Here is a 26,252-nt window from a genome sequence, read left to right as displayed (position 1 = left end):
CAGCGTGTTCACACTGGGTAGTTGCTGTTCACCCCTCTGTGTGACACGGGATTTGCTGCATCTTCTACACGATTGAGAGCCCAGTGAGTGCTCACAGGGACGTGGTCATCCACCTGCTCCGTGTGGACTGCAGGACTCTGATTCTGATGTTACTGTCCATCAGAGTCAGGAGTGGACCTTGTACATGATGACACTGTTGGAGTATTGATGTCGTTGTTAACCACATTAACTGGGCTGGAGGTGACTGAACTTACATTGCCACTTTCTGAACCTCAGGATGTCTCTCTGAGCAGTAAGTCTCCACAAACAGCAATGCGACAATGAGCAGGGATCATCCGTTTTGATTTAAATTGTGATTGTAGCACGGCTACTTCACAGCACCAGGTACAAGGTTGGAGTCCAGCCTTGGTCAACGGCCTGTGTGGAGTCCCCACATTCTCCCCGTGATAGTGTGGGTCCCCTCCAGGTGCTCTGGTTTCCCCACAGTCCAAAGATGTGCAGGTTAGGTGGATCAGTTGTGCTAAATTGTCCAGTGTCCAGGATTGTGCAGAATAGGTGCATCATGGGAAATGCAGTGTTACACTGTTAGAGTGCTCTGGGCGTGATGTTCTTTTGATGGTCGGTGGGGTCTGATGGGCCACTGCTCTCCTTCCACACTGTAGGGATTTTATTCTATGATTAAGGATAAAGGCTACACAGCAGGGTGTCCTTGGAGAAGGAGCATGTAGTGTGGATCAATGCTCTCGATGCCTTTAGATAGAGGTGGGCACTGTAGGGGATACAGTACTTTATCTCCACCGCTACCCCCTCCCCACAACTCTACTTTGATTTAGTCCCTTCTCACTCTGTCACTTGTAATGGTTTGCTTGACCCGTAATAGGCTTTGTTTGGAAATATTCAATTGGTTACACAAATGGTTTACTGCTGGTGATTATATGTGTAGATTAGAGTGGTGCTGGAAAAGGACAGCAGGTCAGGCAGGATCCGAGGAGCTGGAAAATCAACGTTTTGGCGAGAGGCCTTTGCCAGCACCCCTCTAATCAAGGCTCTGGTTTCCAGCATCTGCAGTCCTCACTTTTGCACTGCTGGAGATTATAGGTTAACCAAAAGCACAATGGCAGAATGATAATTTTGATGGTGGGAAGGTTGCTGTACTCACATTTCTGGGTCAGAGAAATGGGGAAAAAGAACGCTTCACACCTCACAGAATGACAACTGAAAAGCAGTTAAATCAAACCAAAGGTTCAGACAGGGAGGGAATATTTCCCTGGAGTTTGAGTAGCTGGAAAGTGATGGTGTCTGGGAATAGACAGGATTTTGTTTTACAGGAGGTTGAAAGCGTTAAAACTGTTATATTCAGACAGTTTACGTTATTTTCTTTAATTTTATTTGCTGTGCAAAAAGCTTTTGCAACATTTTAAAGCCAAAATTTAGAAACCTTGTGTTAAAGATAAATGTTCAATAAAATCCATCAAACCATCGCTCACTGAAAACTGTTGTGGAAGTGCAATCTCCTGGAGAATCCCTGCCCACTCCTTCCTACCCGTGCTCCATGACTATATACATACCTGGGAGATAGCAGCAGGAGGAGACCATTCAGCCTTTCACTCCTGCTCCACCATTCAATGGGAAACAGCTGACCATCCAGCTCAGTCTCCTGTTCCTGCTCTGTTCCAATCCCCTTTCATGACTTTACCTTGAAGAACTATATTTCAGTTCTCCTTTGGCTTCACTGCCTTTTGTTCCATTGGCGTTGTGGTGTTACTGTGTGGATGTAGGCAGGGGAAATGTGATGGTGCTGCCTCTTGGAGGATGCACTCAGCGTCCCTCATCATCCTGCAGTAACATCAATTGGGTTTCAGCAACTAGAGATAGAAACCGTTTCCAGGATATGGGCATCACGGTCTCAGCCAGCATTTATTCCCCATCTCTCGTTACCCTTCAGAAGATGGTAGTGAGCTCCTGTCTTGAACCATTCACAGTCCATTTGGCGCAGATAGACCGACAATGCTGGGAGAGAGAGTGTTGCAGGATTTTGGCCGAGTGATTCTCCATCTTTGGTTCATCAAATACTGGTTAACTTAATCACAATCTGCATGTGATTTTGAGATTTCAGTCTGCAAATCTTCACCATCTAGCACCCTGTCTAAAGGAATATGTACAGATTAGAAATTCAGAACAGACAATTCTAGTTTCTCTGGAATATCTTTTTCCCCTTTCTCCCCCCAAAGCTGTAACCCTCCAGCCCACTTACTCTCTCCTACCATTCTGACTCTGCTACCCCCTAAAGTACACCCTCCCCATTCTCATGGAGTTGTTGATAAACAGGTCTCTGCCACCACTTCCCGTGCCTGGTTAGAGTCTGCACACTTTCTGGGTTCACTTCCTTTCACTTCAGTTGCTGCAAGTCAATAATGTAACAGCAGAATGAAACAAAAGGAAACAGAAAGGGAGGTGGCAGATCCTGGACAGAAGAGGAACCTTCAGGCTGGGAGAATGGGTCAGATTCTTCCTTGTTTCCCATTGGTCAATTCCCACTGTTATGACAAGTTGCGAATGGAACTTGGTCCCATCTAGGCGTAGTGTCACTTTGACCCCCCCAACAGATCAATATTATAGGCAGATGCGTCCCTTCTCCAGCCATTCACAGTGTGAAATGCTTTCTGCTAGTTACCCCAAAGAACATGCTCCAAAACCCGTCCACATTCTGTCCATGTACATGGCTGGGTTTCCCCACACACGTGTGGTCCCTGCCTCAGGGCTTGTGGGAGTTGTAGTCCCCATGAAGCCTCTGGGGACCTGCCCCTGGAAAGTGAAAGAAAGTGTGGGCTGGAGGGTGTTGTCTATAGGATATCTATTCAGACACACAGGACATGTGGGCTGTCACTGGGATTTACTGAGACATCCACTTAGACACCCGGACTTCTGACGTAAGGAATATACATTCAGCCAATTGTGGGGTGGGGAGGGTAATAATGGGCAGCAGATTTTAAGCAGAGGTGGCTCAGCGGCGAGCACTGCTGCCTCACAGCGTCAGGGACCCGGGTTTGATTCCAGCGTTAGGCAACTGTGTGGAGTTTACACATTCTCCCCATGTCTGCATGGTTTTGTTCGATGCTCCAGTTTCCTTCCACAGTCCAAAGATGTGCAGGTTAGGTGGATTGGTCAGGCCAAATTGCTCACAGGGTCCATGCATGTGCTGGTTAGGCAATTAGCCACGGGAAATGCAGGGTTACAGGGAATGGGTGGGTCTGAATGGGATGGTCATCAGAGGGTTGGTGTGGAATCGATGGATGAATACCCTGTTTCTGCACTATAGGGACTCTATTCTATTCTCATGAGGAAGAATGTACTTATCTCGATGTGTTGTGAATCTGTGGAATTCCCTTTTCAAAATGCGGTGGATGCCAGGACAATGAGCCAATTTAATGAAGAGATACAGTTGTTGAATTTGCAATGGGTTGAAGGGTGAGAGAGAGCTGGCGGGAAAATCCAGTTGAGACAGAGGTGAGCTCAATCATCACTGTATTAAATGGTGGAGCTGGTTCGAAGGGCTGCATTGCCTCTCCTGTGCCCAGTGCTTATCTTCTTACGGTAATAACCAGAAAGATGAATCCAAAACTCACCATCTTCACCAAAGGAGATCTTCAGAAACAGCAGGATAGTCAGGTGGATTAGTGTTCCAAACTTAGATAGTGAGGAAGCGTGTAGGAGATAATGATTTTGCAATTTTAAACTGAGGGGAGACAGTGATTTATGATTTTAGACCTTGTGTTGTGAATATCTATCCTGTACTTTATTACAAAGCCAAGGTGGTCGCTGACAATGAAACCCAAAACTCCCAGGAAACATCGTCTCACCTCATAATCTGATAAAAAGACTTGTGATAAGTCTGATAGAATTTAGAACACAGATGGAAAGCGGGAAGATTAAATCCAATCCCAAGATCCTGTGCTTAAACGAAGGAGACTACAATAGGATGAGGCAGGAGTTGGCTAATGCAGACTGGAAGCAAAGACTTTACTGTGGGACAGTTCTCAGACAGTGGAGGAATATCAAAGTAATTTTTCAAATTTCTCAGCAAAAGTATATATCAGTGAAAAGGAAGGACTGTAGGAAAAGGAGTAATCTGCCATGTCTAAGGCAATAAGAGAGTCTATGAAATTGAAGTAGAAGGCATACAAATTGGCAAAGACCAAGGATAAATTCAGAGATTTTAAAACCTCAAAGATCAACAGAAAGCATGATGGATTTGGGGATAAAAAGTGATGAGTAGCTATCCCCAGGGACAGAATAGCAGTTTACACTGCTCGAGGGGAACCTATTGTGTGGGGAACACATGGCCTCTGTAATTGTTGAAGCACTTAACTGTTACCATAGAGATAATCCTGATCAAGTTAAAAATCACAGCACACTCCAAAAGCTTGTACTTCCAAATAAACCTCTTGGACTATAACCTGGTGTTGCGTGATTTTTAACTTTGTCCACCCCACCCCAACCCTGGCTCCTGCACATCAGCATCCTGATAGAGAGCCCCACGGAAACTGAACTGCCTGTCAGGTACTTGAGGGAGCCACGGGGGCGTTGGGGGGGCGGGGGTGGTTAACCACAAAGTGCTGAACTGACCTCGACTTTCTAACTGCCGTTGCCATGGAGATAATACTGAGAGACAGTCTCTATTCAAGGTCCCAAACCACAAAGGTTTAAGAATGGGAGTGGCACATCGGACAGGCGGGGAGTTACCTGATGCTGCCTGGAGGTGTTTTGCATGTACACTATCCATGTAACTGCCATGTTTCATCAATAAAAGACTCAAAGAAGACCTCTCAGAGTTCTGTGCCTGGTTATTCCTATCCAGCAGGGTTCAGGAATATGAGCACACAGCAGTCAGGCTTCACAGTGGAGGATACGAAGAACATGCCAGTAATTGATAAGGAGACTAAGGAAGGTGAGGACCAAGAAACAATCATTATCACGAAAGAGTTAGAGCTGGGCAAGCTAATGGAGCTAAAGGTAAACAAGTCTCCTTGCCCTGATAGAATACATACCATGATACCAACAGAATTTGGGGGAGAAATAGCAGATGCACTTAGAGTCATAGCATCCTGCAGCAGAGACAGGCCCTTTGGCCCAAACTGGCCCATGCCGATCAGAATGTCCATCCACACTAACCCCATTTCCCTGCACTTGGCCCATCTGCTTCTGAACCTTTCCTATCCATGCATTTGTCCAAATGTCTTTTACTTGTTGTTAATATACCCACCTCAACCACTTCCACTGGCAGCTCATTCCATATACATACCACCTTTGTGTAGAACAGTTGCCCCTCAGTTTCCCATGTATTCTTTCTCCTCTAACTTTAACCTGATGCCCTCCAACACTTGAGTCCCTGGGAAAAAGACCGAGTTCATTCACCTTACCCATGCCTCTCATGGTCTTATACACTTCTATAAAATATTCCCCCACAGTGTCCTCTGCTCTAAACAAAAAAGTCCTCACTTGTCCAACCTCTCCCTGTACCTCAGACTCCTGAGACCTGGCATCATCCTTGTAAATTTCTTCTTCACCTTTCCAGTTGAATAACTGAAACCTACACTGCATTCATCACATTTCCCGTGTTTCCCTACGGCGCTGGAACCAATGTGACAACACCAATGGATTACAATCAATGATTGATAATTCACTCCATTACAACAATCCCATTTTCATAGATTTTTCCATGATGCAGGAATCCTTTGGTCTTTCTGGTTTCATGGCTAATTGTCCTCATACAAAACCAATCTGTGGCTTGACTATTCCAGGGAAATGTGCCATGATTTTTTAGACTTTCAAAAACCAAGTCCCCACACTAACATGGACTTCACTGTCTCAGTACTTTTCCAGTCACACTGACATTTGAAATATTCACCCACGGACAGAATACACACCTTTCCTTCCAGATGAAAAGGCCAATGATATTCAGATCGGCACGGATCAAGTAACATGAAGTTCAATTTGAATTTCTCAACTGCAAATCCCCCCTTTGAATATGCTATAACAGAGAAAACAGAAAGTGCTGGAGATCCTCAGCAGGTCTGGCAGCATCTGAAATGGTGACAGATGCAGGAAACATTGCAGCCTTGAAGAAGTGTTGAGATGATCACACCAGGCATGTGCGCTTGATGACCATTATGGATAAGATGGGGGCAGGGATCCCTTTCTGGAAGGGCCTTGGTGAGACCACACCTGGAATACTGTATACACCTTTGTTCCCCTTTTCCAAGGAAGGCTCTCCTGGTTATTGAGAGTGTGTAAAGGAGGATCACCAGATGAGTCCTGGGATGTGAAGATAGTTAAGGACTGCAGGTGCTGGAAGTCAGAGTCTGTACAATGTGGACCTGGGGAGGTGCAGCAGGTCAGGCAGCATCAGAGGAGCAGGAAGGTTGATGTTTTGGGTCGGGACCCTTTGTCAGTCTTGATAAATAACCCTGACCCAAAACGTCAACTTTCCAGCCCCATCGTATTCATGCTGGTCATCAAGCACCTATTTATGCTAGTCCCATGTTGTGGCACTCAGCGTGTAACCGATATTGTAGTGCTTGGTGTGATCATCTAAACACTTCTTTAAGGCTGCAATGTTTCCTGCATCTGTCACCATTTCAGATGCTGCCCGACCTGCTGAGGATCTCCAGCGCTTTGTTTTTTTTGTAGATTTCCAGCATTTTGCTGAAGCACATAGAGTCATCGACATGTAAACAGCTCCAGATTTTGTTGACTCACATTCCTGGGATGTCAGGACTGATGGATGAAGAGGGACTCAATCTTCGTTTAATCCTCCTTTCCTGTGGCTTTCTGAGCCGCTAACTACATCATTAATATTCTACCTCCCATTCCCTGTCCTGAATCTGACCCATCTAAGCCTACACTTTCGTTCCCATCCCCCTGCCAGACTAGTTACAAACTCACCAATGGAACTGGCAAAAGCCCCCACCAGATTTGTCTCAGCTCTGCCCAGGGGTAACCAGTCAGGCTAGTACAGGTCCCACCCAAAAACAGTCCCAGTGCCTGAAGAATCAAAACCCTTCTCTTGTACACCATTTCCCCAGCCACACATCCAGCTGATCAACCTTCTCATTCCTGCTCTCATTAGCACATGGCACTGGGAGTAAGTCTGACATTATTACAATTCAGGAGCTACATTTTAATGCATCTCTGCTCTCCCTATGTCCAGCTTTCAGGCCCTCATCCCTCTGTTTAGCGATGTCCTTGGTATCTGTGTGTTGCACGACCATGGGTTGTTTACCTTCCAGCTCCAGAATGTCCTGCAGCCACTCCATGATATCATGGATCTTGGCACCAGGGAGATTACATACCATCCTGGATTCATGTCTGTGGGCACAGAAGTGCCTGGCTGTACCCCTGATTATTGAATCCCCTGTCACTATAGCCCTGCCACTTGCAGTCCTCTTGTTCTGATCAGCAGAGCTCTCTGTGGTGTCATGAACCTGGCTGATGCTGATTTCCCGAGAAGCCACCCCACCCATTCCCGCCCTTACAGAATCCCAAGCGGTATACAGTATCTGTATGAGAAGGGGATAACAACGGGGGACTCCTGTACTCCCTTCCTGAGCCTTTTACTAGATCTGATGTTCACCCATTCCCTTTCTGCCTGTGTAACCCTCACCTTCAGTGTGACTAACTCACTAAACGTGCTGTCCATAACATTCTCAGTATTGCAGATGCTCCACAGTGAGTCCACTTTCAGCTCCAGCTCTGAAAAGCAGTTTCCCAGTAGCTGCAGATGGGAACCCTTCCTGCACAAATAGCCGTCAGGGACACTGGAAGCAGCCCTTATTTCCCACATTGTGCAAGAAGAGCACACCACGGGTCTGAGGGCTCCTGTCATAACGTCTCTCGACATTCATCTAGTTATTCCCATTAAGAGAATTTAAATGAGTGAGTAACCTTCCTTCACTTCAAACATGTCCATTATAATACCAAAAAAACATCTTTACTTAAGCTGATATGTCATACTTTAAAAACTTAAATACTCCACAGGTATCACTGACAAATTGGCTGTTCCCATTGGGACTGTGAATTCCTGAACGGCCTGAACTAAAACTGAGTTTCAGCTTCACCTTCTCCCTGTCTCACCTCACTATTTACATCCAACTCCAAAACACTCTCATTGAGCCAAGCAGCACTCACAGTGCAGCCCTGTCATTTTCATTGTCTGGTCACACCTACACTGCCCTCAGCCTCCTGTACTGTTCCAATGCATCTCAATGGGAGCTCAGGACCAGCATTGCATCTTTCAATTCAGCCCTTTGTAACCCCAGAGTCATAATGGACTTCAGCAGTTTCTGAATGAACAGACAGTTGTCAGATTCTGGAACGTTCCACCTGAAATGGTGCTGGAATTTGAGTCCACAAGGAATTTCAATGAGAAATTTGCAGAGAATTGGAAGTAGGGAGTTTACAGATTAACATCATAAAGTGGATGATTAAGACAAAATCTGACAGCTCCTGCAAAACGACGAGGTGTAATTTGGATAAATCTGTGCCCTCTCTCAGGCCAATACCCCCTTCCACAGCTGCAGGGCCAAGAATTGAACACATACCCCAAGGGTTATCCAATCATGAACTTGAACATCTTTCTGCTTTTGGTTTGACAAAAATATTGAAGATATTTTCCCACAGACAGAACAGACAGACTTTTCTCGTTCCACAGTTAAATGCCAATGATATTCAGATCCTGATGACTCCGCTGACTGTAGAAACTTGTTTAATGAGATCCCAGTCTCAATTATTCTGAATTAATATCCTATAAACTGAATTCACAAAACAAAGCTCACAGTCAGTGCAAGATGAATAGTGAAGGTAAACACTTCTCTTGGTATGTGTTTGATGTGTAAATGCTCCTCTTCAAATCACCCCGCCCCCACCCAGGAAGAGGACACATTCATGCTCCTTGCTGTACCTTGCCCCAAATAAAGATGGTGGCCATAACCCAGGTCCTCTCACTGCCTGAGGCCCAAGCCATCTTCCCCTTTGCTGCAAACGTGGGACCAAGAGTTTCTAATTCAAACTAACTACCTGCACAGAGTATAACTAAACCCTCCCAGTCTACACTGATACATTTCATCCGGTTTCTGCTGCCATTTTCCCCTTTCTCCTTTCTGCCTCCTGCACACACCATGGGTCATCACGGGTCCAGTGACCCTTCCTCAGAACCGATGACAGCTGGGAAAATTAGAATCCCTTCAGGAAACAGGCCCTTTGGCCCAACAATTCCACACTCACCCTCCAAAGTTTATCCCACCCAGACCCATTCTCCTACTCTATTTCTCACCGTTTACCCGGACTAATGCACATCCCTGAACCCTACAGGAACCTTAGCTGGGCCAATTCACCTAACCTATAGATCTTTGGGCTACAGGAGATAGGGGTTAAAGAGTAATTCATAGGTGGAGACAGAGCCCAAAGAGACACAGGAACATTTGGAAAGATAAAGGAGTGGGGAGTTGGAAAGCTGTTAATGGAGGAGACAGGAACCTTCTAGCATCTCAGTGGCGGTGGTGAAAGTGGCGGCTGATGATCTACATTATGCCTGCAAAAAAGACCTTGAGCTTCCAGTTGCCTGCTCTTTAACACACAAGACTGTTCCCTGTCCAACATCTCTGTCTCATGCTTACTGCAGTGTTCCAGTGAAGCTTGATGCATGCTGGAAGAACACTTCAGAACATACCAAATGGCTTCCTATTTCAAGGACTGCAAATGTCCCCGCACATGTGGTCAACAATGCCCTCCAGTGTATCTCCTCCACTTCCCACACCACTGCCCTTGAACCCCACCCCTCCAAATGCAACAAAGATGGAATCCCACCATCCTCACCTTCCACCCAGATACAACGCATCATCCTCTGCTCTTTCCACCATCAGATCCAACCCCCTGAGATATATTTCCCTCCCCATCCCTTTCATTTCCACAGAGATCATACCTTCTGTGACTTCCACGTTAGATCCACACTCCCCACCAACCCACCCTCCACTCCAGGCACCTTCGCTTGCCACTGCAAGAGGTGGAAAACCTGTACCTACACCTTCCCCTCACCTCCATCCAAGGCACCACTGTATCCTCCCACATCCAGCAGAGAATTCCCTGCCCACCCAAACACCTCACCTATTGTGTCCCTTGCTCTCAGGACGCCAAATTGTGGAGTATTTCAGGGAACATTTCTGGGACACATACACCAGCCAACCCCACCGCTCTGTAGCTGACCATTTCGGCTACCGCCCACCCCCTCCGCCACCATGCTGCCAAGGACATGCAAGTCCTCCATCCCACAAATCCGAGCCACCCGACACCTGGAGGAAGAACACCTCATCTTCCACCTTGGGAACTTTCAACCACACGGCATCAAGGTTTCCTCATCTCCTCTCCCCCAACTTATCTCCGATTCAACCCTCCAACTCGGCAAGACCCTCTTGAACAGCCCCACCTGATATTCTTCCTTTCCAATTGTCCATTCTACCCTCCATCTACAACCACCTATTGCCTCCCTAGCTCCCTTCGCCCAACCCCAAACACCCCTCCCTATTTATCTCTCAGCCATATTCCACCACCCACATTTCTGATGAAATGCTGACATGCCCAATATGTCAATTCTCCTGCTCCTTGCATGCTGCCTGACCTGCTGTGCTTTTCCAGCGCCACACTTTAACACAAGCTGGAAGAACAACACCTAATCTCCCACTTGGGGACCCTGCAACTCTCTGGCTTCAACATCAAATTCAATAATTTTAAGTCCTGAACTCTCCCACGTCCTAGTGTCTTTGCCCCCTACCCCACATACCAGGCCTTGTTATTACGTAGCCTGTCATTACACATTACCTATGGTTAGCCACTAACAGTCCCCATAAACAGCTATTCATCCTCCCCCCGTCAGATCGTTATCCACTCCTTTGTCCAACTGCTCCTCTCTCTCTCTTTGGACTCTATCCCCACCGATCATTTACTCCTTAACCCCTACCTTCTGTATAAAAACGGACATTTTTTTCTCAGTAACATCAGCTCCTGAGGAAGCGTCACTGGATCGGAAATGCGAAATGATTTCTTTTCACAGATGCTGCCAGATCTGTTGAGCTTTTGCAGTACCTTCTGGTTGTGTGTGATTTACAGCATCAAGAGTTCTTGTGGTTCTAATTTACCCGGAGTATCTAGTTCAGGTCCAGCAGACTGAAACAGTGTTTATCAACCTTCCCAGTCCACACTAACTCCATCTCTCTCCCAGTATCTGCTGTCTCTCCCACTCCTTCACATTCAGTCCCCCCTCACAGTGACACTGCGTCTGCAAAGCTGATGGTCATGTGTTGGCCTGCTGGACCCACCCCTCATTCACTCCCATTGGCTGGAGGATCATGCCAACTCTCCTATTGGTCTGAAGCTGTGTCAATCAGCCAGGCCCCATTGTGACCTGAGTGGTGGGATCCTCCCAGGTGCATCAGAGGCTGAGGGGTGACCTCATAGAGGTTTATAAAACCATGAGGGGCCTGGGTTAGGATAAATAGACAAGGTCATTTCCCTGGGGTCGGGGAGTCGAGAATGAGAGGGCATAGGTTTAAGATGAGAGGGGAAGAATTTAAAATGGATCTGAGGGGCAATTTTTTCCCCCCACTGAGGTTGGTGCGTGTATGGAATTTTCTGTCGGGAAGTGGAGGATGTTGGTACAATTAAACCATTTGGCATCTGGATGGGTATATGAATAGGAAGGGTGTAGAGTGATATGTGCCAAGTGTTGGCAAATGGGACAAGATTAGGTTGGGATATCTGGTCAGCATGGCCCAGTTTAACCAAAGGGTTTATTTTCATGGTGTACATCTCTACGGCTCTGCCCTGGGATGAGCTTCATCATTCACAGTGAATGCGTCAGTATCACAGAGGACAGGGGCTGGGGGCTATTCAGCCCATTGGGGCTGTACTCTCTCCCTCTGGAGATGGTGCCAATCTATCCCAACTCACCTCCCATTTGGACATAGCCCTCCAAATCCTTCCTTAAAAAAGTTAAATTTCAAATTTGTTTTGACAATAACTACTGAATCTGCATCCAGCTCTTGGTCAAACTGTTCCAGATGCTCAGAACTTAGTGAGTAAAATAATCTTCACATTTTTAACCTGCATTATTTGCCAGTTACCTGAAAATAGTTACTAAAAATTGTGACGTTAAAAATTTCTCACTCTGTCTCTCTGTGAATGAAATACCCTGGAAACAAATCAACTCCTGGTCGAAATCACTGCTTAACCTTCTCAGCTCCAAGGAGAATTGTCTGACCTTCTGCTAAATCTTAATTTTAATTTATTAGTGTCATAGAGATGTACAGCACAGAAACAGACCCATCAGTCCAACTTGTCCATGCCGACCAGATATCCTAAATTAAGCTCGTCCCATATGCCAGCAGTTGGCCCATAGCCTTCGAAACCTTTCCCAATCACATATCCAATGAGATGCCTTTTAAATATTGTAACTGTACCAGCCTCCACACTTTCTCTGGCAACTCATTCCATACACGTACCACGTTCAGCTTGAAACTTTGCCCCTAATATCCCTTTTCAATCTTTTCCCTCACGCCTGTGCTTTCTAGTTTTGGACTCACCTAAACAGGAATAAGACCCTGGCTGTTTACCCTATCCATGTCCCTCACGATTTTATCAACCTCTATGGTCACCTCTCAGCATCCGATTCTCCAGTGAAAACAGCCTCAGTCTATTCAGCCTCTCCCTATAACTCAATCCCTCAACCCTGGCAACATCTTTGCATTATTTCTGAATCCTTTCAAGTTTAACAATATCATTCCGATAGCAGGGAGACCAGGACTGAAAGTAGAATTCCAGAAGTGGCTGAATGAATGTCCTGTACAGCCGCAAAATGACGTCAAAACTCCTGTACTCAATGCACTGACCAATAAAGGCAAGTACACCAAACACTTTCTGCACTACCCTGCCTATCTATGATTCCACTTTCAAGGAACTATGAACCTGCACTCCAAGATCTCTTTGTTCAGCAACACTCCCCAGGACCTTCCAATTAAGTGTAGAAGTCCTGCCCTGATTTGCTTTTCCAAAATGCAGAACCTCATTTATCTAAATTAAACTGCATCTGCCACTCCTCAGCCCATTTGATTGGAGTCTCATTGTACTCTCAGGTAACTTTGCTGTCCACTGCACCTCCAATTTTGGTGTCTATTGTAAACCTACTAACCATAGCTCCTATATTCACATAGAAACCATTAAAATAAATGGCAAAAAGCAGTGGACCCAGCACCCAGCCTGACAGCATATTGCTCATTACAGGCTTCCAGTCCAAAAAGCACCCTCCACTATGACACTGACTTCTCAGCAAGGTTAGAGCTCATGGCATACAGGGAGAACTAACCATTTGGATACAGAACTGGCTCTTCAGACTGGAGGACTGTGACTAGTGGACTGTTACAAGGATCACTGCTAGATCCACTACCTTTCATCATTTATATCAATGACTTGGATGTGAACATCGGAGGTATAGTGAGATGACACCAAAACTGGAGGTGTAGTGGACAGTGAAAAAGCTTACCTCAGAGTACAATGGGATCTTGATCAGATGGGTGAATTGGCTCAGGATTGGCATTTTGGGAAAACAAATCTTAGCAGCTCTTATACACTTAATGGTAAGGTCCTGGTGAGTGTTACTGAACAAAGAGACCTTGGAGTGGAGGTAGATAGGATAGTGAAGGCGGCATTTGGTATGCTTTCCTTTATCGGACAAAGTATTGAGTACAGGAGTTGTGAGGTCATGTTGTGGCTGTAGAGGACATTGGTTAGGCCACTTTTGGAACGTTGTGTAGAAATCTGGTCTCCCTCCTATTGGAAGGATGTTGTGAAACTTGAAAGGGTTCAGAAAAGATTTACAAGAACTTTGCCAGGGTTGGGGGATTTGAGCTAGGCTGGGGGTTGAATAGAGGTTGAATAGATTGGGGCTGTATTCCCTGCAGCATCGGAGGCTGAGAGGTGATCTTATCGATGTTTATAAAAACATGAGGTGCATGGATAGGATAAATAGACAAAGTATTTTCCCTGGCGTCGGGGATTCTAGCACGAGAGGGCATAGGTTTACGGTATGAGGGGAAAGACTTTAGAGAGACTTGGGAGACAATGTTTTCACACAGCGGGTGGGACGTGTATGGAATGAGCTGCCAGAGGAAATGGTGGAGGCCATTACGATTGCAACATTTAAAAGGCATCTTCATGTGTATATGAATAGGAAGGATATGGGCCGGGTGCTGACCGGGGGGACTAGATTGCATTGGGATATCTGATCATCATGTACTGGTTGGACTGACGGGTCTCTGTTTCTGTGCTGTCCATCTATGACTCTTTGACCTTCCAGCCAATTCCATATCCAAACAGCTAGTTCCACCAGAATTCTATGGTGTTGAACCTGCTAACCAGTGTGTTATGTGAAACTTTGTGTCTTTCTCAAGTCAAGTTAATGATTTCAATTCACAAAGCCATGCTAACTCTCTCTAATCATTTCTTACCTTTCCAATGACTTGTAAATCCTGTCCCTAAGAATCCCTTCCAACAACTTCTCTGCCACTGACTTCAGGCTCACTGGTCTATAGTTCCCTGGCTTTTCCTGACCACCTTTCTCAAATAATGGCACCAAACCTCCAGCACCTCACCTGTGGCGATCGATGATACAAATATTGCAGCGAGGGGCCCAGCAAAAGCTTCTCTAATTACCCACAAAGTTCTGGGATACACCTGATCAGATTCCAGGGATTTATCCACCTTTATGCATTTTAAGACATCCAGTACCTCCTCCTCTGTAATATGTACACTTGCCAAGTTATCACTATTTATTTCTCCAACTTCTCTAACTTCCATATCCCCTTTCAGTAAAAACTGAAATGAAATAATTACAGAATCTCTCCCACCTCCTGCTGTTCCATAGACAGTCTTGTTGATCTTTGAGGGTCGCTATTCTCTGCCTAGTTATTCTTTTGTCTTTAGTGTATTTGTAGAATCTCGTGGATTCTCCTTAAACCTTCTTCCCAAAGCTATCTCATGTCCCCTTTTTCGCCTCCTGGTTTCCCGCGAGTATACTCCTACTGCCCTTACAGTCCTCTAGGGATTCACACAAACACAGTGCGGTCTGTACCTGCCATATCCTTCCTTCATTTTCTTGACCAGAGCCTCAATTTCGCAGGTCATGCAGCATTCTCGATGCCTCCCAGCCTTGGCCTTAACAGGAACATACTGTCTGTGTACTCTCATTGTCGTAGGCTTATGGAGGCAATGGCAGATGAGGACAGAGAAACAATCATTATCAGTGAAGAGGTCGGGTTGGGAAAGCTAACAACTCATCGTTATCTCTATAATTCCTCTCTAGCCTCAGAACTACCACTATCTCTGGGATCAAAGACATCTCAATCTCTGCAACATCCTCCAATCTCTAATCTCCTCCAGTCTCAACACAGTCTCTATCTTTAATCTTGTCCACCCTCACAAATCTCTGTGATGTGCCTTTCTTTAATTTCAGCCTTCAGGATAACCCATTTTTATTTCAGATTCCTGCACCCAGAGATCCACAATGTCCCGCTTAACCTCTGTCACATTTTCCTCCAAAAAACATTAATCAATCACGTATCATCGATTCGATGATCACCTTCTCTGACCTGGTTTCTATTGTGGCTTGTCATATTCCTATATTATGCGTCTGTGGTCTACATGACAGAAAACGGCGTTGTGGTCCATTGGGTTTATGCTGTAAAGAAATCTCCCAGCTAACTATTTGAACCCCATTTTCCAGCACAGAGCCCATAGACCTGTCAGCCTTGGCCTTGCAAGTGTGTTCCTAAATAGATTTTAAATGCCATCGGGATTTCTGTCTCTCACTCTCTTCCAGATAGTGAGGTTTAGTGCAACTGTTGCTCGATGCTATCACCCACAGGGTTCAGAAGAGCTGGGTCTGTGCGAACCACAGATCACCCACACATTGTGAAGGGTGGCAGGGTCCCTGACAGGGGGCACAGGAGATTTACCAGGATGGTTCAAGGAACGGGGGAATTTAGTTGCAGAATTTGTGGGGCTTTTTTAACATTAATTGTTCACGTGACATGTTTGTTGCTAATACACATCAAGAATAACCATCCGCAATTAATGGACTCTCCTTTTCAACCTCTCCCCTTGCCTGCGCTGTGGTAATATTCAGGTTAACCACTACCAGACATCTCTCTCTGATGAGAGAGCAGTCCTATGGTCGGGTAGGACAATGCTGACTTGATCTTTTACACAGTGATGCCACTGTGCCTCGAGGGTGGCGAAAGGGAATGCTGAAGGTGGTGGATGGGAAACCACTCAGGTACAGTACTTTATCCTGGAGGATGTTCACTTTCTTTAATATTGTTGGGGGGGGGGGGGGTGTGCACTGATGCAGGCAAGTGGAGAATGTTCCAACACAACCCTGATGTGTACCTGAAAGAGCGCAAACAGACATTGGGAAATCAGCGGTTTATAAAAACAGAGTATTCTCCTTGCAGCAAAGGAAATTTGGCGAGCTGTGACAAAGCGGTTTATAAAAGTTACACATTATAATAATAAACCTTACACCCATCAGCTCATTATACAAGGATTACAGGACACATGTTGAACATTTGGGAAGATCTATTGAGAGGATGGTTTGATTCAAAGGAGAACTTTTATTCAGCAAATGGTATTGATCTGGAACACAATACGAATATCCAGGGCCTGATGTATTGAGTAATTCTGTCAGAGTTTGGCGTTACAATGACTGAGATTACCATCTGAATATCTGCCTGTAATACAAGTTTATAAAATCCGTCACTGTTAGTCCAAGTTTGAAACTCATACAATCGCCTCCTCCTGGCCCAGGAGGACTGTACACATTACCCCTGGTGGAGGTCAGCAGGCACTTCAAGGGCAAATCTATGTGGGTTTCTATGAGTTTCCAAATTGGGACTTCATGTGACTGAACATGGGACAGAATGTCCCAAGATTCAGTGAGATATGGAGAGCAGGATTTGCTTCCTTTTCTTTCCTTCCATTCTGCCGCTGTGCCACCTCAATAAGACATGGGGTGTGAAAGGCTCATGCACCTTGATGGGCAAGATGTCTCCATTCTGACCAATGGGCAGCAACCTCCTCCCAGTCATGAAACAGAGTATCCCTGAAAGATAGCAACTGTGCATGCTTCCCACTGCCCAGTGCTCACAGTACATGTTTAGAATAATTAGGGGGTAATCTCCTAGAAAAGGGTTAACAGGAAAGTTCCAAAAGGTTATAAACAGTTTACAGAGAGATATTCACAGGAAACCTGGGCAACAAGTTGTCAAATAGAGTATAACTTGGGATAAACTGTAGAAAGCTGCACCACAAAGGGACTGGGGGAAATGAGCAGGAAACACAGAAAGCGAGCACACAGTTACAACATGGAATCAGGAAGGGGAATGGAATGCTGTCCCTTATTTCAAAGAGATTGCAACATAAGAGTTTGGAGTATATACCTTAGGGCAACTAAACAAATGGCAAGTGAGACCACATCTGGAGTAACGTGAACAGATTTGGTCACTTTAGTTCATGAAATAGAGCAGTTTATTGGAGGCATTTCAGAGAAGATCCATTGGGATGATCCCTGTTTTGAAGGGATTATCCTGTAAGCAAAGGCTGAATAAGTTGGGAATATACTCACTGGACTTTGGAAGAATGAGAGGAGATCTCTTTGAAACATACAGGATTCTGTCATGGTTTGACAGGGTAAATATGGAGAAGATATGTCCCATTACGGGTGAGTCTTGAACCAGATTCTGGTTCAGTCGCGGAATCAAGGGGTTCTGTTTCAGATTTGTCAAGTTAAAGGCAACACCGACACAGGTTAGGGTTTCAGTAGCAATGGAGCTGGGGTGAGAAGGAGACAAGCAACGTTTTAGAGATTGGAATTTGTGGTGTTTGTGATTGTGTAGATGTCTGATCAGAAGGTCATCTTGGGGTCAGATATGAAAGCAATACTGTGAAGAATGTAGTTCTGCCTCAGACACTTCCCAGTGAGAGGGAGGGACACAGCAGTAAGGGAAATGAATTTGGAATAGCAACTGAAGGCAATGGGTTTAACAATTATAGTGTTTCATTGTAGTGAATTGCAGCTAATCGAAGCGCGGTAAGCAGTTTGATAACTGAGTAACAGTGGAGTAATGGAGACGGATGATGGAGAGGGAGAGCTGGGCATTGCCAGTGTACATGTGAAACCTAACACGGTGCTTCTGGGCGATGTTACCTCCTGGCAGTATGTAGGTGAGAAACAGGATGGACCAAGGATAGATCCTGGAGGGACACCAAATACAAGGAACTCAGAAAGGAGAGTGGAGATGGAGCAGGATTTTCCAATGATGGCGAGGTCAAATATTAGGTTTTAGCAGAATGGGAGAGAAGGACATAACCAGAAAAGACAGACAGACAGATCATGGAACAATATCAGTGAATTGCGAAGGGGGGTGGGCGGGGGGGTGGGGGGAGGGTGGTGACAAGCAGGAGGATGAGACAGAGATTTGGAATGTCCATGATTTAGCTACACTAGGGTAAATGGTCAAGATGACCTCGAATAAGGCTTGACAAGGGACTCGAGGAAATGCAAATTTAGGACTAAAATGAGGAGCACCCTTGTGAGGCAGTTTGGCTCGGTGGGCTAGTGGAGAGGGAGGAAAGAAGCAGAGGCAGCTGATTGGATTGTCTCAATGTTATGGAGAGTGAAACTCCATGTGCTCCTCACTCTTGTTGTTGGAGGGGAGGATGGAGGAGACAGGATAATGGACGGTGTTTTTATCTCCAAAACAATAAACAAAACCTGTGATAGTGATTCTAAAAATAAGTGAACAAGCCTGTCATATTTATCATTTACCAAGAATATTAAAATATACAACTGAAGTTCAGGTTTGAATCCCAAATCGGTAGAGGTTGGCTCTGAATTGAAGAAAAAAATAAATGGAATGAAGAATCTACTGTTTGCCATGGAACCATTGGGGATGTTTTTCTGCCATTGACAATGTCCTTGAGGGAAAGAAACCCGACAGTGGCCCATCAAGTCACTCATTGTATTAATCACTGCACAGTCTCAACAAAGGAATGAAACTGGATGGACCACATTCCATCTACCAATGCACTGGCAACTACAACCACACAGTCAGCCCTCTTGACCCTGCAACTTCTGCCTCACTGTGGGCCAACAGCAGCAACAGAACTGTACTCCAGCCCAATCTGAAATCCCATGGCCTGATAACCCGCAATTAACCATTAACATCAAGCGTGGGGAATCAACCCTGGTTCAATGGTGAATGCAGGAGGGCATGCCAGGAGCAGTACCAGTCATACCTAAAAATGAGGTGCCAACCTGGTGGAGCTACCAAACCTGCATGCCAAACAGCACAAGCGACACCAAGTAGAACTAAGTGAACCCATAACCAATGGATTAGATCAGAGTTCTGCCACACCTAGTCAAGAATAGTGATGGACAAATAAACAACTCACTGGAGGAAGCATCACAGATATCCCTACCCTTACCGATGGAGGGGTCTCACACATTCATGCAACAGATAAGAGGACAGCGTTAGCAGCAATTTTCAGCCAGCAGTGCCAAGTGGATGAGCCTTCTACATTGGTCCCTCACATCACAGATATCAATCGACTTGGTTGAAAACTCATTTCCAATCAGATCAAGAAATGGATAAGCAGTTTAAAAGGTATGGGCCCTGCCAATAATACTGTTGGCTGTGCTCTAGAACCTGCTGCCCACCAAGGCAAGTACTGTTCCAGCACTGGCACCTACTGACTTTGTGGAACATTGCTCAGGGATGTTCCAACACAACAACACAGGGCAGATCCAACTCAGCCAATTCCCCTCCATCAGTCCACACTCGCTCAGCAGTGAAATGTTGGAAGGTGTCATCAACAGTGCTGTCACGCAGCTGCTCAGCAATAACCTGCTCAGTGATGCCCATTTTGGGTTCTGCCAGGGCTTCCTGAGCTTGTTACAGACTTTATCCACAAACTGACAAACAGCTGAATGAGGCGAGGATGACAAGCCAGACCCCCTCTAAGACCACTATTTCAACTTCAGTGATATCACCTGACCTCACCACAGTCTCAGCTCATTTGCTGAAACTCTCATTCATTCCTTTTGTTAACTCTAGATTTCATTGTCTAAACCCACTCCTGGCCAGCATCCCACATTCACCCTCCCAATAATCTCAAGAATATTGAAAACTCTACTGCCGAAGTGCTCATTTGTACCAAAACTTGCTGATCAATCAAAAGACTCCCATTTGTAAGCGACAACAATTTACTTTCGCACCTTTGAATTAATTCCTGGCTGTAATCATTCCTATCTCCCTGCACCACACACCCTTTCATATCTCAATAACTCATTTTAGTTCAGACTCTCAATGATGTGTTTATTTTTGAGTTCAGCTGTGTGACTGTTTCTATAGACTCCAACGGAACATGGTCTGGAATCCCCACTCTAACCCTCTAAGATCTACTTACTTCCTTTAAGGCATTCTTGAAAAACTGCTTATTTGGCAATGGTTTTGGTCACTGGACACAATATTCTCCATCTGTAGCCTTATGTCAAAACTTCTCAATAATATTTTTGTGAAATTAAAACCATGATGATTTGTACAGATATCTTCTACTCTTCAATATCGCTGAGTGAATAATCTGTAATGTCTCTTACCCAACCATGCTGTGGGAGCACCTTCACCACACAAACTGCAGCAGTACAAGGCAGTCAAACATCACCCTCTCCACAGGCAACAAGGCTTTGGCATTGATCACTGGTTTCTGTGGAAGGAGAAATACACAGTTGATGTTTCAGGGAGTGCAATATGAATTACAGGGAATGAAAATGGTGCAGAATTTGACTGTCAGAAATTGAAGGAAAATGCACTCGCTTATTGGAAAAAAGAATTCTTGACTGTCAAAGATATTGTGGAAAAGATAAACTGATAATGGAACAGCGTATGGTCAGGAGCCGGGCAGCAGTGGACAATTCATTTACATTCCTGAAGAAGGGCTCATGCCCGAAACGTCGATTCTCCTGCTCCTCGGATGCTGCCTGGCCTGCTGTGTTTTTCCAGCTCTACATTTTTCAATTCATTTACAAAACAGCTGTGAAAGTAATAGTCAAATACTATACACAGCAAAAAATACACCCATGAGACACTGAGGAAGCTAGATACTGAACAAGTGGACATCAGAGAACCCAGAGGTGAACCAGAGCAGAGTTCACTTTTATGATCCCACAGTCAAGGATGTCTAGCACAGAAACAGGCTTTTTCGGTCTAACCTATGCCAACCAGATATCCTAGCTTAATCTATCTAAATTAAATCCTATCTGCCACTCCTCAGCCCATTGGCCCATCTGATCAATACCCAACTCTATTCTGAGATAACCTCCTTCATTGTCCACAATACCTCCAATTTTGGTGTCACCTGCAAACTTACTAACTATACGGCGTCTATTCACATCCAAATCACTTAAATGAATGATGAAACAAATCCAGAAAAAAAAAACATTTCTCTGGGTTTGAAAATGCTGTGTAAATCCTGCCGTCTGACTCTTTTTACCAGGGAAGGCTGTACATCCATCCCTCTGAACATTGCCCCCTACAAAGGTGGCGGCCGCGCACGTGTCCAGTGAATCATTGCCCCGAATAAAGATGGCGGCGCTCACTCGGGTCGATTACTCAACGAGGCATATTCCCGTTTGTGCAAAAGTTTCAAATTTGTATTTTCCGATGTGTATCAAATGATTGTAAAACCTCTCAGGCCATTCCAACACCATTTCCCTCCCCCTTCCTGCTGTTTGTTTATTTCTTTCCTTACCAATAGCACTCCGCACATGTCCCTAAAATCCGCGCCCACCGCGAGGATGATCACGTGGTATAGTCTAGTCCCGCCCTCATTCACTGATTGGTCGAAGGAAAAACTGCCCCGCCAAGTCCTCCAGCTCCGCCCCTGTCTAGGCATTGGTCCGCCGCTGACATCAATCACTTTTTCGGTCCAACCTGTCTCTGACAACCAGATATACTCACCACATTTATCTAAATTAAATCCTATCTGCCTGTCCCCAGCCCACTGGCCCATCTGATCAATATCCCATTGTATTCTGAGATAACCTTCTTCATTGTCCACAATACCAACTGTTGGCTGGAGCATGCGCACTGCTTCGTGGCTTTTGTTGCTGTTTATCAGTTAAAAGAGTGAGGGACAAAGTTAAAAATCACACAACCACCTGATGAAGGACCAGCAAAGTAGTGCTTTCAAATAAACCTGTTGGACTATAACCTGGTGTTGTGTGAATTTTAATTTTGTCCATCCTAATCCAACACCAGCACCTCCAAGTCACGAGTGAGGGAGGAATGCATAACATAAGAACAAGAGATTGAGGAAAAGGAGAAGGCCGTCCTGCACTTCGAGCCTGCTCTACCATTCAATAAGATCATGGCTGATCATTACGGGGATGCAGAACCAATTACCCACGTTCTCACCGTATTCCTTAATTTTTTATTTCTTTTTAAAAAAAACTAACTTAGCTTTAAAAACGTTCATTGAACGAGCATCAACTACTTCCCTGGGCAATGCACTCCATCAAGGTCAAGACGTTCCTTCTCAATTCACTCCTAAATTTGCTTCATCTAATGTTGTGGTGATGCCCTCTTGTCCTAGCTTCACCTGCCAGTGGAAACATCCTCTCTACTTCTATTTTATTTATTCCATTCATTATTTTATATCTATCCATTCTTCTGAATTCCACTGAATATAATCCCAATCTACTCAGTCTCTGTTAAGCCAAACCCCTCACCTCCAGAATCAACATACTTAATCTCCTCTGCACCCCCTCTAGTGCCAGTACATCCTTGAGCAAGTAAGGAGATAAAAACTGCATGCAGTACTCCATGTGTGGCCTCACCAGCACCCACTGTAGCTAGAACATAACCTCTGCTTTTAAACACAATCCCTTCAGCAATGAAGGACAAAATTCCATTTGCCTTCTGATTTGATTGTTATGCCTGGTGACTAACCCTCCTGCAGAAGGATGTTCAGGTGCCTCTGCATAGCAAATAATGTACCTTTTTTAAAAATTCAAGTAATAATCTTTTTATTAATGTTACTCCAACCAAAGAGTATGACTTTACATTTATGAACATAATATTCCACTTGCCAAACCATTGCCCACTCACTCAATGTATCTATGTTCCCCTGCAAAGTTTCCCAGTCCTCCGCACACTTTGTCCTGCTACTCATCTTAGTCTAATATGCAAACTTTGACACCCTACATGTGGTCCCCAACTCCAAATCATCTGTATCATTTCTAAATAATTGCAGTCCCAACACTGATCCTAGAGGCATGCTACTAGTTACTGATTGCTAGCCAGAATAAGGCTTATTTATCCCCATTCTTTGCTTCCTGTTAGTCAACCAATCTTCTATCCATGCTAATACTCTATCCCATGCACCCTTATATAATGCAATAGCCACTTGCATGGCAGCTTGTTGAAGGCCTTTTGGAAATCCAGGTACACCGCATCCACTGGGTCCCCGTTGTCCACCTTGTTCGAAATGTCTTCATAGAATTCCAAACGATTTGGCAAGCATGACCTGCTCTTCATGAATCCATGCTCTGTTTGCCCAATGGGACAATTTGTATCGAGATTCCCTGCTATTTCTTCCTTAATAATAGACCCAAACATCTTTCCAACTACAGAGAATAAACTAACTGGTGTAGAATTCCCTATCTATTGTCCACCGCCTTTTCTTACAGTCCTTCCTTTTCACTGGAATATGCCTTTGCTGAGCACTTCCTAAAATGTCTTTAAAAATCTTTCACTGCTCATCAACTGTCCCACCATGAAATGTTTGTTTCCAGTCTACCTTATCCAGGTTCTCCCTCATTCTATTTTAGTTCCCCATGTCCAAGCACAGGACCAAGGTATTAGATTTTATCTTTGCACTGGACGAGAAAGTGAGGACTGCAGATGCTGGAGATCAGAGCTGAAAATATGTTGCTGGAAAAGCGCAGCAGGTCAGGCAGCATCCAAAGAACAGGAGAATCGACGTTTCAGGCATAAGCCCTTCTTCAGGAATGAGGAAAGTGTGTCCAGCAGGCTAAGATATTAGGTAGGGAGGAGGGATTTGGGGGAGGGGCGTTGGAAATGCGATAGGTGGAAGGAGGTCAAAGTAAGGGTGATACGCCAGAGTGGGGGTGGGGGCGGAGAGGTCAGGAAAAAGATTGCAGGTTATGAAGGCGGAGCTGAGTTCGAGGGATTTGACTGAGACAAGGTGGGGGGAGGGGAAATGAGGAAACTGGTGAAATCTGAATTCATCCCTTGTGGTTGGAGGGTTTCTCGGCGGAAGATGGGGCGCTCTTCCTCCAACTGTCGTGTTGCTATGGTCTGACGATGGAGGAGTCCAAGGACCTGCATGTCCTTGGTGGAGTGGGAGGGGGAGTTGAATTGTTGAGCCACGGGGTGGTTGGGTTGGTTGGTCCAGGTGTCCCAGAGGTGTTTTCTGAAACGGTCCGCAAGTAGGCGGCCTGTCTCCCCAATATAGAGGAGGCCACATCGGGTGCAGCGGATGCAATAAATGATGTGTGTGGAGGTGCAGGTGAATTTGTGGTGGATATGGAAGTATCCCTTGGGGCCTTGGAGGGAAGTAAGGGGGGAGGTGTGGGCGCAAGTTTTGCATTTCTTGCGGTTGCAGGGGAAGGTGCCGGGAGTGGAGGTTGGGTTGGTGGGGGGTGTGGACCTGACGAGGGAGTCATGGAGGGAGTGGTCTTTTCGGAACGCTGATAGGGGAGGGGAGGGAAATATATCCCTGGTGGTGGGGTCCATTTGGAGGTGGCTGAAATGATGACGGTTGATACGCTGTATATGGAGGTTGGTGGGGTGGTAGGTGAGGACCAGTGGGGTTATGTCCTGGTGGTGGTTGGAGGGGTGGGGCTCAAGGGCGGAGGAGCAGGAAGTGGAGGAGGTGCGGTGGAGGGCAACGTCGACCACGTCTAGGGGGAAATTGCGGACTTTGAAGAAGGAGGCCATCTGGGTTGTATGGTATTGGAACTGATCCTCCTGGGAGCAGATGCGGCGGAGACGTAGGAATTTGGAATATGGGACGGCGTTTTCGACAGGGGGCAAGGTGGGAGGAGGTATAGTCTAGGTAGCTGTGGGAGCTGGTAGGTTTATACTAAATGTCCGTGTTGATTCGGTCGCCCGAGATCGAAATGGAAAGATCTAGGAAGGGAGGGAGGAGTCTGAGACGGTCCAGGTGAATTTGAGGTCGGAGTGGAAGGTGTTGGTGAAGTGGATGAACTGTTCAACCTCATCGTCGTAGCATGAGGCAGCGCCAATACAGTCATCGATGTAGCAGAGGAAAAGGTGGGAGGTGGTGCCAGTGTAGCTGCGGAAGATGGACTGTTCCACATATCCTACGAAGAGGCAGGCATAGCTGGGGCCCATGCAGGTGCTCATGGCTACTCCTTTGGTTTGGAGGAAGTGGGAGGATTGGAAAGAGAAGTTGTTCAGGGTGAGGACCAGTTCAGTCAGTCGAAGGAGGGTGTCAGTGGAAGGATACTGGTTGGTACAGTGGGAAAGGAAGAAGCGGAGGGCTTTGAGTTCTTCATGATGGGGGATGGAGGTGTATAGGAACTGGTGAAGATAAGGCGTTGGGGGCCGGGGAAACGAAAATCATGGAGAAGGTGGAGGGCGTGGGTGGTGTCCCGAACATAGGTGAGGAAGTCTTGGACTAAGGGCGACAGGACCGTGTCGAGGTATGCAGAGATGAGTTCGGTGGAGCAGGATCAGGATCAGGCTGAGACAATGCATCGGCCGGGGCAGTTACGTTTGTGGATTTTGGGCAGGAGGTCAAAACTGGCGGTGTGGGGTTGAGGGACTATGAGGTTGGAGGCGGTGGCTGGGAGATCCCCTGAGGTGATGAGGTTCTGGATGGTCTGGGAGATGATGGTTTGGTGGTGGGAGGTGGGGTCATGGTCAAGGGGGCAGTAGGAGGAGGTGTCCGCGAGCTGGTGTTTAGCCTCAGCGGTGTAAAGGTCGGTGCGCCAAACTACTACCGCGCCTCCCTTGTCTGTCAGTTTGATAGTGAGGTTGGGGTTGGAACGGATGGAGTGGAGGGATGCATGTCCCGAGGGTGAGAGGTTGGAGTGGGTGAGAGGG

At 45.9% G+C, this 26,252-nt stretch overlaps 1 long non-coding RNA gene across 1 annotated transcript in view; it reads right to left on the bottom strand.

The window, feature by feature from the left end:
• The window catches only part of LOC140471429 (uncharacterized), a 35,309-nt gene extending 13,345 nt beyond the window's left edge, over nt 1-21,964 (bottom strand). Inside the window, exons 1-2 of the long non-coding RNA XR_011957038.1 lie at nt 21,910-21,964; nt 20,759-20,865 (exon numbers count right to left, since the gene is read on the bottom strand). This is a non-coding gene — a long non-coding RNA (uncharacterized lncRNA). The remainder of the gene's footprint in view (nt 1-20,758; nt 20,866-21,909) is intronic.
• Between the last annotated feature and the right edge of the window lie 4,288 nt (nt 21,965-26,252).

Source organism: Chiloscyllium punctatum, unplaced genomic scaffold (assembly GCF_047496795.1).
Source record: "Chiloscyllium punctatum isolate Juve2018m unplaced genomic scaffold, sChiPun1.3 scaffold_84, whole genome shotgun sequence".
NCBI lineage: Eukaryota > Metazoa > Chordata > Chondrichthyes > Orectolobiformes > Hemiscylliidae > Chiloscyllium > Chiloscyllium punctatum.
The sequence above is the reverse complement of the archived record's forward strand: the minus strand, read 5'-3'. Positions and strand labels throughout refer to the sequence as shown.